This window comes from Pleurodeles waltl, chromosome 11 (genome assembly GCF_031143425.1).
Source record: "Pleurodeles waltl isolate 20211129_DDA chromosome 11, aPleWal1.hap1.20221129, whole genome shotgun sequence".
Classification (NCBI taxonomy): Eukaryota; Metazoa; Chordata; class Amphibia; order Caudata; family Salamandridae; genus Pleurodeles; species Pleurodeles waltl.
Window position 1 is genome coordinate 4,268,412 of NC_090450.1, and position 22,846 is coordinate 4,291,257.

The 22,846-nt window shown below is 46.7% G+C and overlaps 1 long non-coding RNA gene across 1 annotated transcript; it reads right to left on the reverse strand.

Annotated features, from left to right (window-relative positions):
- Nucleotides 1-1,192: 1,192 nt before the first annotated feature.
- On the reverse strand, nucleotides 1,193-22,453 carry LOC138265208 (uncharacterized). Its single transcript, XR_011199312.1, has 3 exons — nucleotides 22,310-22,453; nucleotides 20,939-21,022; nucleotides 1,193-1,343 (listed from the first exon to the last, which is right to left on the reverse strand). It is a non-coding gene; the product is annotated as an uncharacterized lncRNA (long non-coding RNA).
- Nucleotides 22,454-22,846: the final 393 nt, after the last annotated feature.

Below are 22,846 nucleotides of genomic sequence, written 5' to 3' on the forward strand. Positions count from 1 at the left end.
GCTGCATGTAGAACACCAAGGGAGCCACCTCCACCTCAGAAAATATACACAGGCCTGCTCCCCTTTACACCACTGCTGCCAGTTGGGGGACTGGCCATGGTGCTCGGAACTTGTGGAAGGGAAGAGATAAGGAAGGGTTAGAAAGAAGGAAGGGGAAAAACAAAATAAAGCAAAAAAATGAAAAAGTAAAAAAGTCACAAAAAACACACAAATTTGGAGAAAAATTAAAATATAAAAAGAGAAAGAGAAAAGGTAATATAATAAAAAGAAACTGGGGGAAAATAGGTTTTAAAAGTGGAGGATGGGCCAGATATAGAAAAGATATAACTAGCCACAGCACCATAACAAGCAAAAACAACAAGATGGCTGCGCTGATGCGAATTGCATGGTGCCATTCGCAAATTCCAATGCGAGGACATACTACACGTTGCCAGTGACACTAAACGTCACACGAATGGGCACGGCAAAAAAATCTGCCCACTAGCAGAACTCCACCCAGGCCTACATCATAATATAAATTTTAGGTTCAAGTGTAATCTGAACATTAGGAACAGCCTGGAAGATAGCATCAAATTATCCTGTGATAGGCTGCCTTCCATCTCCAGAGGGTCTACCACCTCTCCTTCCCCCACAACCTTGTGACCCTGTGGCCTCACCATGATTAGACTTCCCCTTGGTCTTGCAGGCACCCACTTAGTAACCACAGTGTGGAGTTTGACCAATGGTCTCTGACAAATCAAATCATCAATCTCAAGTCAGACACCTTGGGGTGTAAACAGTATAAATTGCCTTCCAGGTCTCTGCTTGTCAAGGTTGCAGGGCCACTGCCTGAGGACAGGCCTTCCAAGGGAGTATTTTTCTCCCTTTAGACTGCTCCCTCTCAATTCTCAGTTGATCAGCTTCAGGAGGGCGGGGTGTAATCTCTTCTGGAGCTGGGCAAGGGGGGGTGTACCCTCTCGCCCCACCAGCATCCCACTTATTCACAACTCCTTTTTGAGGGAATCTTCATGCAGTGTAGGTGCAGCTTCTCAGAGTCACCGTTCATAAGTCACAGTTTGTCTGCATCAGCAGGCCTCACAAAGGAGTGACCATTTGTTATCAATATGTTTTAATCTGTAGATAAAAGTACATGATACCAAACTTGCTAATACTTTTTCACATACTGTGCCATGACAGAAAGACCTACCTGTCTGTGGCTGGCAAAACCTGACAACCATTTCTGGTGCCCCTTTCATAAAACTCATAAACTCATTTGATCCAATCACACGGGTGATGACAGACATCCGCTGCAGACTGGAGGTAAATGGAAACTGGTGCATAACGACAACTCCATCAACTGGCACCTTTGATGAAACACATGACAATAAAGTGATGCATTAATGAAAAGATGGAATGCAGATCTGGTTAATTTTCATTCTAAAGAAAACTGCAGCTAAGAGATATGATTATTTCTCGTGAACATTTTTAACATACACATTGGCACAATTTAGATCATTCTATTTCTACTAAATGTGGGAGGGGAGGGTGTTGCCACCCTAAACATTTACACCTGCATAGTTAATGAAACTATAAACAACAAAGGTTGATCTCAAAAGCATATGAAGTGAATCAGACTACATAATTGCCAGATACTCAGTATCATGTATGAAACAACACCGACATAAGACTTATGATGCAAAACCGACATCAATAGTATATCAACCTATGGCCCTCATTATGACATAGACAAAAAATGCAGCTTACCGCAACGGCCGCCTAAAGACCGTCACCGTGGCAACCAGCTGACCGGCATAGTAGGACAGTAACCGGAATTCTGCCGAAGGCTGGCGGAATTCCGGCTACGGTCATGGCGGCAGACGGCAGTAAGGTGGCGCTGCTGCCAGCAGCAGCGCCATGCCAGTAGACCGCCACAGCCTGTATCATGATCCATGATATGGCTTGGCAGTGTTCTGCTGGCGGACGCTGCTGCTGGCAGTAGCGCCTGTCCAGTCTCCTGCTGGAGGACCCCCTGCAAGCAGGTAAGTCGGGTAATCCGACAGGGGAGGGGGGTGTGGGGTGTTGTGTGTGTGTGTGGGAGTGTGTGTATATGTTTCTGTGTGTGCATGCAGGTGTGGGGGGGGTGGAATGCGTGTGTGAATGAATGGATGTGAGTGTGAGTGTATGTTGTGTTGTGTGAATGCATGTGTGCTTTTATGTATGTCAGTGGGTTTGGACGTGTGTTTGCATGGTTGTATGCATGCATGGGTGAAAGTGGGTATGTGTGTGTGTGTATGCGTGTGTATGTCTGTGTGTGTATGTCAGGGGGTCTGGAGGGGGAGAGGGATGGTGGGGTAGGACTCTGGGGAGGGGGGCAGGGGAGACCCCTATCAGTGCCTGTGAAAGAATTCCCTGGCACTGATAGAGCCTACCGCCATGGTTTTCATAGCGGTGAGAAAGCCACAAAAACCATGGTGGTGGGTGGGGTCATATTACTGTGGGCGGCCTAGTGACGGCCGCCGGGCTAGAGAATGTAGTCTCCAGCCCAGCGGTTGTTACCACCATGGCGGTCAGTGTGGTACATTGGCGATTTGGCTCTTGCCAAACCGTCAATGTAAAAAATTTGGCAGTATGTACCGCCAGCCTGTTGGCGGTACTACCGCCACTATAACACTGACAGCTGGGGTCATAATGACCCCCTATGTATCAGTTATGAAAAATTGCAGACTGCACTGATCAGTGAAAATGGAAACACTAAATAATGCAGTTTTACTTATAGAAGATGATTAGATTCCATCACAAAACACATGTGGAAATTTGACAAGGGTTATAAGACATATTAGTGCAAAAAGTATCAATATGAACATAGCCAATATATATACTGCTGACATTTTGACCAATGTGTATTAGTCAATGGGCTATCATCAGGGAAATATGAATATAAATGTCATCTCCAAAGCTGTACAGCAAATGCCTTTTTGTGTTCCTACATGCACTTCCAATCAAAAAGATTGTTTTCTGCAAAGGTAGCTCAAGAAAACGTGTGTTTCTCAAATTCATTGTTGCAGAGTAAAGCACAACAACACGATCACATACTTACATCATACTTACAATCAGTCTGGTAAAGACTGACACAGCCACTGAAGTTGTGCACACAGTAATTAACCTTGTAACCATTTGAGGGTAATCCGGAAAACAATGAAGTTCCAGCAACCAATACTTCATTTTCCCCTTTAGCATGAGACTGCATAACATCATTCCTATTTACACTTTTTGAGAGAATTGCCCTGTTATCTGACTTCACCAGGATGCACCAGTGAGGCGCTCCACCTTCATGTCTCAGCTGTGCCTTCCACACTATTGTATCTTGGGGTCAATTTTATTCTTTCCCTGATCCTTGATTTTCTGGTGTTTCACCAGCAGGTACACCCTGTTTATTAGTGTACTACGAATTCAAACCATTCTTTGTTTCAATCCCAAATTCCCACATTGATATAAGATCTGAGTACCAAGAGGTCAGAGAGGCAACTGCTCCTTAATCAACTCTCCCACACACAAAGCAGGGCGACCAATTAACTCAGATTTGTACAGTACTTCAAAAGATAGTGTGCTGAGTTATGTTTAACTTGTAGCACAGTTGGGTTAGCTGTTTATCTTTGTGAGGGCCTCAGGTAATTTTGTGACTATTTGTGGTACTCCTAAAAGTCATGCACTGATGTGCATCATATTGCATTTCACATCACTAGTGCTTGTCAGGTCCAGCATGATGACACATATGTGTGCATACCTCACTATGCATGTTTGCAGATAAGTCATGATGTCACAGCTTGGTGTGCCTTCCCTGGGAAGGCGTAGCATTTTGACACATTCCTTGGTTTACCTGTGTTAGTAAATCTGGGAATGTACTAAAATCTATGGGTGGGTGTGTGGGAACACCCACGCTCCACCCATGGAACACCTCCCTGGGGCAGAGTAATACAATGTAGTGATCTGGGCTGTGTTGAGTTACTCTAGATTTACCAAGCCATGCAGGGTGTCTTTGTGTGGCCTGATAAATAAGACTTAGCTTTTGTGTGGGGCAAAGGAAAAGCAACTCAATAACAAATATACCGTCTAATTGTTAAATACATCATTTCTGAAACCTGATTGGAACTAGTTTCCGTAAGACAGTAGCATCCACTGGACGGCAAAGACTCACAGAAGACTGTTCTGAGAAGTAATATTTAAAACCAAAGGCATAGGAGGCACTATATCACTTGCAGTGAGTTAAGAGACTTCACCTACTCTTAAATGTTCCACATTCTTTCTGACCACCCTCCTTAGATTTGGTATAGATGGGTATTTCAGGGGAAACTACTTTCAGCCCAAATTACAAGAAAGGATCACATCATATTTTTTCCAATATTGTGTGTTACAAAGGTCAGTGGGTGCTAAGACAGTACTGTTATATTCGCTCTCTAGAGATTTCAAGAACTGCAGGTTTGGATTTATGACACGTGGCACTAAGGATTTAGTCAATGTGCAAACCTGAAGGAGAACACCAGTTGAACTGCAACCCATAAACCAATTAAGGAGCAATATTTGCATAACACATCTTTCAGGCAACATGCCACTCCATGAGAGAAGAGACAGATTAGTGGAATACCAAATCCTCTTTCAAAAATGAACACAAAGAAGGACCACTAATATATAGGATACACATTTTAAATCCTTTATTTAAAATCAAAATCCTGATTTAGCACACTCAAGATGAATTGTTACAGCAATGAATATAAACAGTAAGGCAGCAAGGAAGTTTTTGAGGAACATAAGCAACAACAATTACTCCCAAATTTTTGCTATGGAAGCTTTAGAATTAAAACCCTTATTTATGACTTCTAAGCACGTATCGTCAGAGCAACCGGAGGGGCAGGAGCCCAGTGTCCAATTAGAAGGGCAGGAGCCCTTTAAATTTTCCTCGCGCTCCCGCCGTCGCGGGAAGCGCGTATCGTCAGAGCAACCGGAGGGGCAGGAGCCCAGTGTCCAATTAGAAGGGCAGGAGCCCTTTAAATTTTCCTCGCGCTCCCGCCGTCGCGGGAAGCGCGTATCGTCAGAGCAACCGGAGGGGCAGGAGCCCAGTGTCCAATTAGAAGGGCAGGAGCCCTTTAAATTTTCCTCGCGCTCCCGCCGTCGCGGGAAGCGCGTATCGTCAGAGCAACCGGAGGGGCAGGAGCCCAGTGCCCAATTAGAAGGGCAGGAGCCCTTTAAATTTTCCTCGCGCTCCCGCCGCGCGGGACGCGCGCGGGCGGCGCCCGGGCAAAGCCCGGGCCAAGGGCGGGCCCGTCCTTGCCCGTCATTGCCAGGAAGAGCCAGGGCAGGGCCACCCCCCTGACATTTTGTAATAGGTAAAGGCTGCCTGAAGGAAGCACCATATGGTGCTGTGGGTGGAGTGAGGCACCCAGAAAGATCTCCAACAGTTCGGAACTCCAACGCCCTAAACAGGTTCCACAGATGCAGGACTTGGGCAGTGGCTGACAACTATCTACCTACCCGGACACCTTTTCAAACACAGGTGAACAGCCCCTCATGCCTCTTCATGCCTCTTAGGCATCTCAGCACTCCCTAACATAAACCTCAGCAGAGCTAAACAGGGTGAGGAAAAGAGAGGGAGAGTGCTCACAGGAAATAGATTGTTAAACTTTTGCACAGGATCTGAGTGTCCTACCAAAACAAGATGGGTAGACGGAAGGGAGGGATACCTTTGGAAGAAGCAGGCAACAACAAGACCTTAGACGGCTTCCTCCAAAAAGCGGTAGGGGCACTAGAAAAAGAAATTGAACTGGTCGAGCGCCGTCTAACTGCTCCCCCATCTTTCTTTTCACCAGCTTCCCAGTCTCCCTCTGCAGAACCACCAGCACCAACCACCCTCACAATTCAAACACTTAACGCAGAGCCCTTGGACAGAACCATACATTCTTCGGGATCTACCCAGCCTATGCCAAACAGGCCTACACCCTCCCCAAATCATGGCACAAAGGGCAAAAGGAAACGGGGGGAGACAAATCTAAAGAACAAACGGGCCCGTGTCCTGGACCCCTCTGTCCATGCCGTGCCTACCAGATCTAAGGATCATATACCTGCCCAAACTACCAACTATGGCAATCTGGATATTACTTCTATCACAGACCTTATTAAAGATGAGTTTCTAAAACAACTACATCCTATAACAATCCGTCTATCAGCCATCGAGGAGAAACTCGATGCCCTCATTAAACCCAGCCAGCCAATCCCCCCTTCCCCATCGGGTTTGCACTGCTTGCGACAACACCCTATCCTTGGCCCCCCTGTCAATGATGCCAGTAGTCCCCTTCTCCCACCACCTATGGTTCACAAGCCAAAACCACCTTGCTCTGACTCACTACATCAACCAGCGAAGCTCTCTACACCTAGTCTGGCTAATCTCCCTAAAATGTGGTACCCAAAGAGCGATTCCTTTTACCTAAGGCGGACTGGTGAAATTGCCCCTTCCACAAACACGGGCGCCAAACTCCATAGAACCCACCCAAATATCCCAGTAGATCGGATGCGCAGGGTCCCAGGAACTAACATGGGAACTTTACATCTACCACCAGAAGCCTGCCCCTACGTGCTTGTTATTACGAATGTCCCTAAGCTCAAGTCCATCATCCCAGAATCATTCACAGAACTGAAAAATAAGGTTATTCATTGGTTGCATAAACATGCTAGATTCGCATTCCATATGATACCCTCAATATTAATGGTGAGGAGGGTGGGTTGGGTGGGTCCACTCAAAAACCCTGGTACTGGGGACTGTATTGTTATTAACTTTAATGCGCCTTCCCTTGTCGAACAGCTTTTCCTAAATGCATGTCATCCCAACCCCCTAGGGGGGGCCACTTCACTTTGCAGGCTTCAGGCCTTTTACCCCCATAAAGCTGCACCAGGCTTCGAGGGGGTGACAATGACATCCAGAGATTTTCCTAGGGCTCAGATGCCAACTGATTTCCAGCCAAGTTGCAATGCTGCCTCGCCCACACTCTCCGAAAACGATTGACTATTACACATGACTTTTTCTTAATTCCCGAGGTTCAAGCAAAAATGAAACTTATAAAACAGGGCAAATCAACTGTGGGGCCGAATATACTCCCATTAGCAACACTAGTGAGTCTACTCTAACTCCCGCTCTCGCCCAGTCAGACTATCTTAAATGTTCTAAAATCCATATCGGGGGAACAGATAAGGAGCGCAGGGCGATTGAGATTAACTTAGCTACAGACCCACTAGATCACAGCAAACCCGCAGACCCACCTCTACTCCAGGTATTTGAATGGCTTAGGCCACCCCCCGACCTAGATGGGGCTGGAAGCACCCTAGACACGACTGAGAAGGGCACAATGCTTCCCCACGGTACCCTAGCCCCAAGAGAGAATCCTGTGGCTGAAGCTCCCCATGACAAACCAGATGGCTTAGATACCATCCTCAGTTGGAACATTGCCGGGTTGGAGAGTAAAATGAACAACCCTGAATGGGGAAAATTTATAGACAAACATAAAATATGTCTCTTCCAAGAAACATGGGCGCTGGAGCCTAAATATAGAATCGGTTACAAAAGCTACTGGGTTCCAGCAAATAAGGCGAATTCAGGGAGACCCTCAGGTGGCCAGCTAATATGGCTCAGCTGTTCTCTCAAATGTCAAATTGAACCAATTGACTTGGGCTGCCCTGATCTAATGGGTCTATCAATACCATCCCTTAGAGAGAAACCACTTTTAATAATTAACATCTATAATAGGAGCCTGGGCAATAAATATGAGTCCAACGCACTGACTATTTTAGACAATTTTCTCACCGATAAATCACCCTCTCATTTTATTCTCATTGCCGGAGATTTTAACACCACTTTTGAACCCTACTCGCTGGCCCAGGAACTATATAAAGATGAAGATGCTCACTGGGGCATCCCCCAGCTGGTGTCAAGCAAAAGACCTAAAATCAACAGACTATCATACCAGCTCATGGACATTACATTGGCACACGGCCTCCGGGCTTGCAATGGCCGTTCCCGCTCGGATCTTAACCTTCACCCCACATTTAGGCGTGGGTTGCAGAAGAGCCAGATTGATTACATCTTGCTCGACATCCGCCTTTGGGGCCACATGGTCGATATGATCATCACAGAACATGAGGAAAGCGACCATGAACCATTGATTTTATCTCTCAGAAACCTACTATCCCTACTTGAAGCCTCCTGCCCCAAGTCCTATGGACAGCAGCTCGCACTGACCAACAACAGGCGAAATGTTAGATGGAAATCCCTGAACACTGACATAACCACTTTGGCAAAAGTGTACAGGCAGCTGGCGGATCATATGGAATATATACTTCAACCCACGAAAGATAGTGGTGGGCTTATAGCAGCCCACACACTGTTTTTTAACTCTCTAAAAACCCTACTTACTAAAGAGTCGGCAACAGAGCCTAAACAGAACTCTAACGCAAGATGGTTCAACACTGCATGCAGAGAAGCACAGCATAAGTTGCTGAGAGCCCTAAGAGGTGGCCAGATGGATTATATAAGGGAAGCTAGAAAAGACTACAAAAAGGAACAAGGTAGAGCCCGTAGGAAATGGGATGAATCAAGATGGGTCCTCCTCCTGGAATCTGCTAAAACAAACGACACCACGAAATTTTGGAAATTGGTATCTGACGCCAGCAATGAACCACACCGTTCGCCTGGTGCCTCAATACTCCCTGCAGAATGGTCCGACCATTTTTCCCAATTATACCTGGGGACCACCGATGCTGCTTCCCGGGATCTGATCCATATCATGACCACCGAGACCCCCAAAATTGAATTCACTTTGGCAGATACCAAGGCTGCGATTGCCTCAATGAAATGGGGAAAGGCCCCCGGCCTTGATAAAATACCAGGAGACCTTTACAAGACGAATCCAGATGTATGGGCCCCATACTTAAACCTCATTTCCAATGAGATAGCTGCTGGAGCACCTGTTCCGAGCTCCTGGTTGGGAGCAGAGATAGTCCCCATTTTTAAGAAAGGCGACCCCTCTAACCCTGCCAACTATCGCCCAATCTCCTTACTCGACAACTTCCAAAAAATCTTTGCAAAGCAAATTTTGTCCTGTCTAGAAGACTGGATTTTAGAAACAAATGCCATCTCTGATCTACAAGCAGGGTTCAGACCAGCAGTCAGTACTATAGATCAGGTGCTAAGATTTTTAACAATAAAATGGAAAACTGTAGAAATAGGAAGGGGTAACCTTTACGTAGTTTTTATCGATCTCAGAGCCGCGTTCGACCTGGTCCCCAGAAACCAGTTATGGCTGACGCTAGCCAATATGGGTGTCCCACATGGCCTTCTGAAACTTATTACCCGCCTACATGAAAATACCTATGCCCAAATCAGGAACGGCAAGAAGGGTGATCTCACAGAACCAGTGGCTATTGAGAGGGGAGTTAGACAGGGGTGCGTCCTGGCCCCAACTCTCTTTCTATTATACATAAACAACTGTATCAAGTACTTAGTAAACTGCACAAATGATTCTCCCAAGCAGGCTGGAACCAAAGTCCCCTGCCTACTCTACGCAGATGACACTATTCTTTTGTCTAAATCACCCATGGGAATTCAAAACTTGGTAAACCAGTTTGGTGTATACTGCAGAAACTATGGATTAGACATAAACCATAAGAAAACTAAACTTATGATATACAGCGCCCCGAACAAGAAGCTCAGCGCAAACATAAAGATGGATTTAACTCCCCTGGAGAGAGTAATGGAAGATGACTACTTGGGCATTAGACTATCTGACAAGGGCAGCTGGGAGCCAGCCATAAGGAAAGGGGCACTAACAATTAGCCAAAGATGTGGAGTAATAGGACGCAAAGCTAGTACTGCCACAAGCCCCCCTCTGATCCTTATCTCTGAAATATATAAAGCACAAATCCGTGCTGCAGCCCTATATGGAGCAGAACTTTGGGGATTACACAGACAGATGGATACTCTCCAAATCAAAGAAAATAACTTCCTTAGACACATATCTAGACTGGGGAGGGGCACGCCAATGCTCCCCCTCAGACTGGACCTGGGCTTAAATAGTATCAAAGACATAGCATATCTAAGACCACTCCTGTATTGGGTCAGACTATGGAAAACAGATGAACTTGAACCCTACAGGGCAGCAGTCAAAGAACTATTACCACCTCATCACGGATGGGAAAAAGTACGGTGGCTTAGGGAGATGAAAGCGGCATGGGCCAAATTGAGTCTATCCCAGTACTGGGAGAACCCCGAGATGATTCCTGGCAGTGCTAAACGCCTGATCAAAGAACATTATTGGGCAAAAATCAACGAGGAATCTCTCGGTCCAAATGGGTCAGGTCGGCTGACAGCAGAATTCCTGCTGGTCAAACACGTTCCCTTCCCTGAAAGCTCCCTGGATCTACCCATACCAGCCCGTGCTCGCTCTCCATTACTCCAGCTCAGGTACGGGACATTGGCGGTCAATAGCTACACGGCTGGTTGGTCGACTAACAGTTCCCCATCGGACAAATGCATAAATTGTCACTTATGCAAGGAAACTGCTGAACACGTCCTATTTTTTTGCCCTCTGCACAAAGGTCCCCGAGGGAAGTGGATTATTCCCTTGTGCAGAACACTCCAACCACTATCCCGCAACAGTCTATTCAGAATATGTAAATATGACACTTCCATACTGATAATCAGCGCTGTTTCTAAATATCTGGCAGCAGCATGGAAAATTCGTAATAGGACTATTTTAGAACTTAACTCACTGTTTGAAGAGCTGTCTAGAAAATAGTAAATCAGCATCCTGTTATATTAGCCTTGGGCTCTAATTGTAAACCGCGACTTATTGAGCCCAAAAGACCGTATCTCTGAATAAGTGCTACATTGAGTTATTTTAACTAAAGTGTTTTATAAATTTAAAATTATACTTAATTTTATAATTGTCAAGATGCAATTTATTGGATTAATTAACCCAAAAGAACTAATTAACCTAGAGCATCATCTACCACTGTCTGACTTCTTAAATTTTTAATCGGTTTTACTGTCTGGAGTTTCAATGCCTGATTTTATATAGAGATGTGCTACACAACAGTTTTTACGTTATTGTTATTTTACTGTTCAGGGTTATGTACAGGGTAAGATCCAAAGACTATTCCGAGCACCTCCTTCACCCCACCTATTTATGAAATCTTTCTCAGGCAGCTACTGGACCCCTACTTTTTTTACTATTGTTCCTTTCACTGTGTATTGGTTTATGGTTTTTATCTTTCTGTATGTATGTATATATTTTTAAACCTTTTAAATGGCCCAAATTTGGACCGAATAAACTATTGAATTGACTTCTAAGCACTCTATTAGGTCTAGTTCTAGCACATTAATAATATGTTGGAATAAAGGCCTATTTTGAGCTCCAAAGATGGTTTCCAACCTCTTCCGTATTTTGGAATAATATGTTATGCTTTTAGCTCAAAAAGGCGGCTGTGTGATTGTGCCAAGGTATTGTTTTCAACTTTGTCCGCTGAGCACCCAGTAAAGGCCAAATGCTGGGCAGGCCAAGCTAGGTTGAATAATTTTGGGATAAATGTTAAACAAAGTGTGAGGGCAATGTCCTCTGAGCTACTTTTAATCTATCAGATTGTATTCAATTGGAAAGACCACAAATGTAACATGGAATTATAATCCTTCTAGAAACTTTAGCATTTATTTTGACAATAATGATGAAACATGTAAATGCGTAAAAGCAATGATCAAATACTACAAATATATTAATGGATTTTGTATTTAGAGTATACCCCTATCCGCCCTACACCCTAAACACATTTACCACCAAAATGCCTTCACCCAGTCTAAATCTTAAAAATACCCTTACCACCAAAATGCCCTAAGTACTCTACAACCTAAAAAAACCCTTACCCATCCTAAATCCTAAAAACACCTATACCACCAAAATATCCTTATCCACCCTAAACCCTAAAACACCCTATCACCCAAAACCCTTACCAACCCCATAACACTGAAAATACCCTTACTACCCAACTACTCTTACTCTCCCAAAAAAGAAAAAGTTAAATTTTCATCCAAATACTCTTACCCACCCTAAACCCAAAAAACACCCTTACCACTAAAATACCCATATCCCTCCTAAACCCTGACCCTAAAACACTACTTACCACCCAAATATCCAAACCCACACTAAATGCTAAAACACCCCTGCCACCTAAATACCCTAGCCCACCCTAAGGCATAACACATTTCATCACCCAACTACCCTTACCTACCCCAAATCCTACAAATATCCTTACCATCCAAATACCATTACCACCCTAAACTCTAAAAAAACCCTCACCACCTAAATTCCTTTACCCACCCTAAAGGCTAAAAATACCCTTAAAACCCAAACACCCTTACCCAACCTAAATCCTAGAAATACTCTTACTACCGAAATAATATTACCCACCCTAAAAATGTCTTTATCACCCAAATATCCTTACCAACTCTTAACCCTACAAATATCTATACCACCCTAAAAACTCTAAAATCACACTTACTACCCAAATGCCCTAACCCACCCTAAACTCTAAAATTACCCTTCCCACCCATATGCTCTTACACACTCTAAAACACTAAAAATATCAGTACTACTCAAATACCCTTATCCATTCTAAGCCCTAAAATATATATTTTCCACCCAAATACCCCTACAAAATATAAACCCTAAAACTGCCCTCACCTGTATAAATTTGGTGTAAATCCGTTCACTCATTTTAGAGATATTAAAGGTTAGAAAATACAGATATCTAGGGACACAGAGAATCTGCTGTTCACGGAGATCTCATGCTGAGATCTGATTGGCTGACAACACTTTAACAAGTAAGTGTTGGAAGCAATGTTTGGACTCAGCGGATTCCCCAAACAAAACATGAGAAAAAGAAAAGGGGCCAGAGTAGAAGTCCCCTGAGCTTCTAAGCTTGGACAAGGGATCCCTCTGGCACCGCCAGGCCTAAATAGTGAAATTTCAGGATGGATTCACGGATTTTGCAGAGAATAACAAAAAAACTGCAGTTTCCCATGCTTATAAGCGATTTTACCACGGGTGGGCCAGGTCCCAGGGAATTGACATATAACAGAGGGGGATGCATAGGGTCCCCCTCTAGGTCATTTACAAGCCTGGGGACCAGCACCTCCCAGGAACTTAGGGCCAGATGTAGCAAAGGGTTTGCGCCAAGCAAACGGCGAAAATCGCCGTTTGCGAGGCGCAAAAGCCTCTTTGCTATTCAGAAATGCATATTGCGAGTCGGTACCGACTCGCAATATGCATTTCAGAATCGCAAATAGGAAGGGGTGCGAGTCTGAGTGGGATGCAATACAATCGCAGTTACCATCCACTTCAAGTCGATGGTAACCCACTCGCAAACTGGAAGGGGTCCCCATGGGACCCCCTCCACTTTGTGAATGGACCCAAAATTATTTTTTCAGGGCAGGGAGTGGTCCCAGGGACCACTCCCTGCCCTGAAAAAATACCGAAACTAAAGGTTTCGTTTTTTTTTTTAAGTGCAGCTCGTTTTCCTTTAAGGAAAACGGGCTACACTTAAAAAAAAAAATACTGCTTTATTAAAAGCAGTCACGAACATGGAGGTCTGCTGACGACAGCAGGCCTCCATGTTTGCGAGTGCCTATACTCGCTATGGGGCCGCAATTTGCGACCCACCTCATGAATATTCATGAGGTGGGTCATTGCGACCCCATAGCAAGTTGCAGTCGGTGTCTGAGACACCGTACTGCATACCAATTTGCGAGGTGCAAAGTGCGAGTCGCATGGACTCGCACTTTGCACCTCGCAAATTTTAAAGTTGCTACATATGGCCCCAAATGTATGTAATGTGCAGGAGGCATGCAGATCCCCAACCGGCCCCAGGGACCACCACCTCCCCAGTGCTAGAAAATGAATGAATGGCGGGACCCTGTGGACCAGCATGGGCCCATCCCACTTACCTTGGGCTAAAATCTGAATCCCTGGGGACCACCATCCTCTTTGGGCTATAGTTAAATAAAGATGAGGTTGGCCAAACAGGCCCCCTGGGCCCCGGGGACCATCACCTCCCTGGGCCAAAGAGATATTTATAAAAAGTGGGGGGCTCCTGGGAACTGCCATCCCCCAGGGCTAGTTCCTGCTACCTTCAGAGGTGGCCATCATTGGGAGGTAGTTGTTTGCTTTTGCTTGGTGGGAGCTGACAGCTCCTGACAAGCAAAAGCAAACTTAACTTTACTCCCAGCAAGCAGGAGGTTTAAAACTGAGCCCAGTTGCTGGGAGCGGAGTTTTAATTGCTTTCCACGCTGTCCTGCGGGCAGGGTAAGAGATGAAAACAGCAGCTTCCCTGTGTGCGGGAGCAATGCCGGCTTCTACAGGAGGTAGGGAGCCAACTGAGACTACTGGGGCCTTGCGCCTCCCCCAGTGGTCCTTTCACTTTTTCTCTCTCTCTTTCTTCCATCCCTTACTGGAATGGAAGAGAGAGACTGGGAGATTGTTATTTGAATGGTCTCTCCATAGAATCACTTGAAAATGTCACACTAGCATGATGTTTGGTACAAATGTTATAGTTACATTTTAATGCACAGCAGAAAAGAGTCTCTTCTGGTCTACTGTTAAAGGTCTTCAACTGTGATTCAGACTGTTGAAGGTTCAAATCCTTTTAACTCATGGCAGTGTGTCTGTTTATTTACTTGTGTTTTAAATGTTAAACATTGTTATTGACGGAACATTTACATATTTTTCCCATCAATAATCTTTGGTTTGAATGTCATATATATGTCTGGCCAGTGCACTGTAAGGAGTCATCTGTGACCCAGTGGCTAATGTCACAGACCCTCAGACAGAAGGTTAAGTGTTCCAGTCTAAGTGTGTCAGCTGTAATTTTTCAGCCTTAACTTCATTTCAACTTCAAATATTTAAGGTCCACACAGAAAGGTGATTTCACTCTTTTTAATTGTCAAGTGCATTTTTATTAAATTTGTCAGAATATTGGGTGGCTAAAGAGGGTTGGTCATAGGGCCTAGATGCAGGCCAGACCCTGTGGCTAACCAAAACCATGTACAGCCAAAGGTCATGTGAGGTGCGGGGTTGGGTGGTTACAGTGGGTTGGCCACGGGAACTGGCCACAGGCCAGGCCCTGCAGCCAATCTCCAATGCACTGGGCTGAAGGGCATAAACAGCGAAGGATGGATTAATTAAAAATTACTTCACGTAAAAAACACCCATAGAAATTCACTTGAAAAACCAAATAACTTGAAGTATAACAGATGAATTTCCATGGTTTCATATATTTAAAATGTGACATGGCTATATCTTTGGCACCATTTGATGAATCTTCATGAAGCTTTCCAAAAAAGGGTCTTGTTGTGCATGGAAAGTATTGGGGTGATTTATTAAGCGGGGGCATAGAAAAAAGGGGGGTCTGAAAAGTACATTTCCCATGTTAACTCCCGTAGGGATTTTGAACACGACTACAGCCCGAACCGTTGGATGGAATTTTACCAGATTTGGCAGAAAGATAGCTCTTGCTCCAGAAAGCATGTTTTTTTGTTATTTGGTGTACATCCATTCAGTAGTTTTTGAGATGTTAAAGGAAATCCAAATTTCTATATCTAGGGCTGTGATTAATTTGTCGTAAATCATGAATGTGCTCACTAACAGGAATGCTGTGATTGGCTAGCTGCAACTTGATCAGAAAGTGGTGGGCGCTAATTTATATAATGGGACACAGTCCCCGGGGCTGAAAGTAAACTGTGATATAAAGGGTCAGGGTAGAGGTACTTCTCTAGACGGGGAGAGGAAAGCAGCGCAGCCAGCTGCCCAGAGCATGGTGGCAATCATCTTTGCTTCTCCTGACCCAGGGAGAATAGGTCCCCAGGGTCAAGGATTGTTTGGGAGAAGGGCCCACACACACGCCCCTCCCATGAAAACTAAAAATGTATGTTGCTGTGACCCCTTTTAACTTAGCCCTCCCCATGGAAATTTCATTGATTTTCCTCTTGCTTTGTTCTCCACCCAGTCCCACCAGGGGACCAATGATTTCAGGGAGATTTCTGCAGCCCACTTGGCCCGACTTTCACAAAGAAGGTGTAATTTTCCTCCTTGGAACAGGCTTTAACTTCAGGAAAAGAAATTCAGCTCCCTGGTGTCTAAAGGGTATGTTTACTGGAGGCATGATCTTTGTTGCCACCGTCACCATAACTATCCTCTGCCTGGCCTCCTGATGTTCTCTTCCATTTGGACAGCATCATTCGCAGACTGTTCATGGCCAGAAAGAATCAATCAATCAATCAATCAATCAGTCATTTGTAAAGCGCGCTACTCACCCGGAGGGTCTCAAGGCGCTGGGGGAGGGGGGACCGCTACTGCTCGAACAGCCAGGTCTTGAGTTGCTTCCTGAAGGAGAGGTGATCTTGGGTCAGACGGAGGTGGATGGGGAGGGAGTTCCAAGTCTTGGCTGCCAGGTAGGAGAAGGATCTTCCTCCCGTGGTGGCTTTCCTGATGCGTGGAACGGCGGCGAGGGCGCGGCTGATCGATCGTAGCTGGCGGGTGGGAGTGTAGAAGGTCAGGCGGTTGTTGAGGTACCTGGGGCCCATGTCGTGGAGGGCCTTGTGTGCGTGGGTTAGGAGACGGAACGTGATTCTCTTGCTGACAGGGAGCCAGTGCAGGTCTCTCAGTTGTCCGGAGATGTGGCTGTGTCGAGGGATGTTGAGGATGAGGCGTGCGGAGGCGTTCTGGATGCGTTGGAGTCTTTTCTGTAGTTTGGCCGTGGTTCCGGTGTAAAGGGTGTTTCCGTAGTCCAGTCGACTGGTGATGAGTGACTGGGTGACCGTCTTCCTGGTTTCGGTGGGGATCCATCGGAAGATCTTTCGGAGCATGCGTAGGATGTTGAAGCATGATGATGAAACAGCGTTGACTTGTCTGGTCATCAAGAGGGAGGAGTCCAGGATGAAGCCCAGGTTGCGTGCGTGGTCCGTTGGTTTGGGTGCGCTGCCCAGTGCAGGGGGCCACCAGGAGTCGTCCCAGGCAGAGGGTGATGATCCCAGGATGAGGACTTCCGTCTTGTCTGCGTTCAGCTTCAGGCGGCTATTCATCATCCACTCGGCTACGTCTTTCATCCCTTCGTGCAGATTGGTTCTGGCGGTGGCTGGGTCGTTGGTGAGGGAGAGGATCAGCTGGGTGTCGTCGGCGTAGGAGATGATGTTGAGGTTGTGTTGGCGTGTGATGGCTGCGAGGGGGCTCATGTAGACGTTGAATAGGGTGGGGCTGAGTGACGATCCTTGCGGTACGCCGCAGATGACTTTGGTGGCCTCGGAACTGAACGGGGGGAGGCGGACTCTCTGGGTTCTTCCGGTGAGGAACGAGATGATCCACTCTAGTGCCTTCTCTTGAATTCCGATGTTGCTGAGGCGTTGCACAAGGGTGTGGTGGCAGACAGTGTCGAACGCTGCGGAGAGGTCTAGGAGGATGAGTGCCGCTGTTTCCCGGTTGTCGAGCAGGGCTCGGATGTCGTCAGTGGCTGCGATGAGGGCGGTCTCGGTGCTGTGGTTGGCACGGAAGCCGGACTGCGAGTGGTCGAGGGATCCGTTAGTCTCGAGGAAGGCGGCTAGCTGTCTGTTGACGGTCCTCTCGATGACTTTGGCAGGGAACGGGAGGAGCGAGATGGGGCGGTAGTTCTTGAGGTCGGTGGGGTCGGCTGCGGGTATCTTCAGGAGGGCGCTGAGTTCGGCATGCTTCCAGCTCTCCGGGAAGGTGGCGGTGTTGAAGGAGCAGTTAATGATGTCCCGGAGATGGGGTGCGATGATGCAGTCGGCCTTGTTGAAGACGTGGTGGGGGCATGGGTCGGTCGGAGATCCGGAATGGATGGTGTTCATCGTGTGGATAGTGTCTTCGTTGCTGGCCGGGGTCCAGACGCGGAGGGTGGTGTTGGGGGGCGTTGGTTTGGTGGTTGGGTGCGTGGTCTGTGCACCGAAGCTGTTGTGTATGTCGGCTATCTTGCGGTGAAAGAACGAGGCGAGTGAGTCGCAGAGGTCTTGTGAGGGCGTGATGTCGTTGTTTCCGGCGCTGGGGTTGGAGAGCTCTTTGACGATGTTGAAGAGTTCCTTGCTGTTGTGTGCGTTGTTGTCTAGTCGTTCTTTGAATGCTGTCTTCCTGGTGGTGCGGATCAGCTGGTGGTGTTTGCAGGAGGCGTGCTTGAGGGCGGTCATGTTGTCTGTAGTTGGGTTTTTTCGCCAGGTTTTCTCGAGGGTGCGGCAGTTCTTCTTGGAGTTCTTGAGGTCGCTGTTGAACCAGGGGGCTTTCTTGTTGTTGGGTCTGGTGGGATGGCTTTTCAGCGGTGCGAGGTGGTCGGCGCAGTTGGTGATCCACTGTGTGAGGTTGTTGGCTGCTTGGTTGGGGTCCGTTGAGCTGCCGGGGGGGTTCAGGCTCAGTGATGTGGAGAGCTGGTTGGTGATGATCTTGTTCCAGTTCCTGCGGGGGGCCTGTTGTGGGTGGTGGTGAGTCGTGGTTCTTCTGAAGCTGAAGTGGACACAGCTGTGGTCTGTCCAGTGGAGTCCGGTGGAGTGGCTGAAGGAGATGTACTTGCTGGAGGTGAAGACTGGGTCCAGCGTGTGTCCGGCGTAGTGGGTGGGGGTGTTCACCAGTTGCTTGAGTCCGAGGTTGGCGAGGTTGTCCAGCAGGGTGGTGGTGTTGGTGTTGTTCTCCAGGTGGAAGTTGAGGTCCCCTAGGAGGATGTAGTCAGCGGAGAGGAGGGCGTGTGGGCTGATGAAGTCTGCGAAGTCTTCGCTGAATTGTGTGCGGGATCCTGGGGGTCTGTAGATGAGGGTGCCTCTGAGTGTGGTCTTGGAGTCGGTGTGTATCTGGAAGTGAAGGTGTTCGGCGGCTGTAAGGGTGTCGTCGGAGTTGGTCGTGATGCGGATGGTGTTCTTGTGGACGATGGCGATGCCTCCTCCTGTTTGGTTGACGCGGTCCTTCCGGGTGATCTTGTATCCGTCCGGGATGGCGATGGCGATGTCGGGCGCTGAGGAAGCGTTCATCCAGGTTTCTGTGAGGAAGGCGACGTCTGGAGATGTGGTGTCGAGCAGGTTCCAGAGTTCCACGACGTGTCTGTGGATGGAGCGGGTGTTGAGCAGGATGCACTTCAGGTGGTTGCTGCTGGTGCTTGGTTTGGCGGGTGCGGTGCGGGTTTGGATGCAGGAGAACTTGCAGGATTGGCAGGTGAAGGGTCCATGGATGCGTGTTGGGGCGGCTCGGCAGCACCTGGGGATCCGGCCGGTGTTGAGTGCGATGAGGGTGGCGGCTTCGTAGGTCCGGCGGGTAGGCTCGCAGCGGCAGGGGCCAGGGGGTCTGGCGCTGGGCGCGGTCCAGGCGCGGACGGGCGCAGATGGGCTTGCCTTTGGCGCGTCTTCGGCGCGCCAGCGGCGCGCCCGCTGCGCGGCCTCCATATGAGGGGAAGAGGGAGGGAGGAGCAGCTGGGAGGTGGGAGCGGGGCGGCCAATGGGGAGCAAGGGGGCAGAGCTACCGGAGCGTAGCGGCGGGAAAAAACGGGCGGCGATGGGGTGACGCGGCGAGGCTGGAAGAAAAAAGAACACAGTAAGGGCAAAAAGGTAAAATGTACAGTGGAACAATACCAGGGCACAGGCACTCGGGGTACAGAAGAAAGAGCGGACACAGGCACTCGGGCACAAAACGAAGAGGACGCTGGCGCTAGGTCACTGGAGGTGGGAAAAGGCAGTCAGGGCACAGGAGCACAGGGCACAGGAGCGTGAGCGGTCACACTGGGGGCTGCGTGGCGGTGAGGGGAGCGACCTGCCTGAGAACCAGGGTCAGAGGTCACCTTTTCTTCAACACTCCCCAGGTTCCTAAGCCTTCTGGATACTTGTAGACCACCTGTATGTCAGTGGATTCAAAGGTGAGTCCACAGAAGTCTGAGAAAACTGTCCATGGTTCCCCAGCAGGTCCATTCCCCAACTGCACTTGAGGGGCCATAAGGAGGTTAGTGTCATTGGGTTTGAGAGACTTATCCTAATCCTGGGTATCAGTTGAAGTCAAAGTTCTAAAGTCCATCTTTATATCGGTTCTGTGGTCTTCTTCTTTCCAGCTCGTCATTTTTACAATATCCCAGCCCAGGTGCAGTTCTTCCCAAGTGTCTTTCCCTTGTGCAGAAAATGATAAATGGTAGTGTAATGTTCTCGACAATAGGTACCTCCACCCAATCCTAGGTTGTCACATCATCACTTCTTCCCGATCCCAACCTTATGCACAGGGACCTGGAACACATATAGAGGGCGACTTCAAGTGATCAATGGAAGGGTCTTTCCTGGGAGCCTCAGCCATGCCACCAAATGATACAGCTACCTGATCCCTGCTACAAAAACTACAAAGGGGAGCAACTCCTGTCTTTGGTCCTGGAGGTCTGCCTTCCTATTTTGTTTCTGTTGGCTTGGGCTTACCCAGGCCAGGCGTACTGTGAAGGGCTAATTAACACATGCCGATTTCCTTCCTACCTGTTATTTCTCCAGAAACTAGGCCAGGCACTGTTAATGGTTCTACTGTGTGTATAGCCCTTTGATCCTCCTGCCGGCCAGAAGAGTAATTAGCTTGACAGAGAAGGGGTGACTGAGACTTGGAATCTGAATATGGCAGAGACAGGGAAATATGACAATTCTCAAAGTTCAATAAGGAGTACGGATATCACAACAGTGATAAGGGAGCTGCACTTGGTTTACATATTTCCTATAATAATATATAATCTACTGAATTCAACCACTGAATGTGGACAAACAGCAGTTGTCAATGACAAGGCATACTGATTGGCTGAGGCAGCCACTGCATTCCACAGAGGGTCCTAAGAGGAGCAACTTTCATATTTGGTAAATACATGCTACCTTTCTGGCTCTGGGTCCTGGTTTGATCACCATGCCTGAGGATAAGTCATCCCGGTGTTTATCGATGCTACAGTCCTCAATGGTCTAGGAAAAATAAAACAGGCTCATTAATGTACAACATATAAAAATGCAGCAGAACCTCCTTGAAAATTAAATTATTTGGTTTTAGAAATGTAATTTCAGAACAGCTATACTGTCTGACTTCCCAAGCCAAACAAATAAATGTTGAGGTTGTGCACTTTTCCCTAATAGCTGATTCATTGTAAATAGGGTAGATGGAAAATTAACTAAATTATGTGGCAAGGCACAATGTGCTAACCAATGAGCCACATTCTTCATCAGTATTGTTTTTCAGTTTTGACATTTTAGAAAACACTTATCATTGTTTTGGCTGAGGTGTCACCACATTAGTACCAAATTCTTGAAATCAGCCAAATGGCCTTATTCCAGTGGGCCAGATTATATATTACATATGAAGTTCCAACAGTGAACATGAAAATGAAATTTACAAATGGTGTCTTTGACCTTGTTTTTTCACTGATGTATTTACGGGGCCATGGCACACCAGAAAAGCAGTTCCAAGATGGTGAACATGATCACAATATGAAGAGGCCCAGTGTATAAGAACATACTGTAATTTATGGCTGTTGATTAATGTTGCGCTCATTAAACAGTTTTTCCTTAGCTGTTCACAAAAAAGTGAGGTTTAGTTTACTAACAATAAAAAACATATTTTATTAAAAATTATGTCAACATTTAGAACTGCATGATTTCTCAATGACAATTTACAGAACTGCCAACAGCTTTTATCTCTGACAAATGTATCACAAACAAGAACTGTGACTTTTCTTAGGGAAGTGTTCTTCCCACCCCTAAGCTTGGTGTTTTCCCTGCTTGCTGACATTCCTCTGAGTTTAGGTTTAGGTGCACCAAATATTTTTAATTGCAATATATCCTGATTTTTTTCTCTGCGCAAAGAAAACAATTTCTTTAGGGATATGTGTAACTTAGGGAAGAGGAAGATTGCCCTTTCTAACCTCATACCACCATTTGGTTGTGTAGGGCCACGCATCCCACTTTCTGCCTCCTACCACTTCTTTTCCTGCACCTACTCAATGACTGAGTTATGCCAGGAAGGCATAGTTTACATCTGAACAAGGCTGTTTTCACAAATGAAAGCACCTTCTCCCTTCTTTTAAAATAAATGTCTAACACCTGCTGTATGTACCCTGTAAGCTTTTTACTATCCCAATTTGCTGCATTCATGAGAGACATGCAACACAGAAAACTGTTCAACTATTTGTCCAGTTCAGGTGTATAATCACACAGCTACCCAATCTTTCTAGGTAATATGTAATCATTCTACATTACCCAGGCGGTTCCTTCAAACATCTTCAGGTCCAGAGGATCTCCCTGCAGTTTACCATCCAGAAAGATGAGTGAGTGACAGCTGACCAGGGCACCTAATAGTGGACTCCAAGGTAGATCATCTGCAGACCTGAACCTGTGAACTGTCTGAAAACTGAGACAATAAAGAATCCAGATGCATGTGATTTAACAACTTTCTATCTATTAGGAAATAGCAGAAAATACATACATTTGCTTGAATATCATGATAATTGTAACATCTGGTCAGTGATCAAAATCAGGGCGGACCTTAGCGCTGGTCGCACCTGGTATAACAATCTTTTTTGGTGCCCCCACATGACCTCCTCCTCAGACTCTGTGACCATTACTCGACCAAAGTGACCCTCATCTCTCTCAAATACATTTCATTTGTTTCAAGGTCCTGGTAAAGGATGGCCTTACTAATCCACTCAACTATGGACCCAAAATACAGATCTGTTCTTTGCAGCAGGCATAGTAGCCCTCTGGGCTACTTTAAAGTGAGTCAAAAGTGCCACAGGA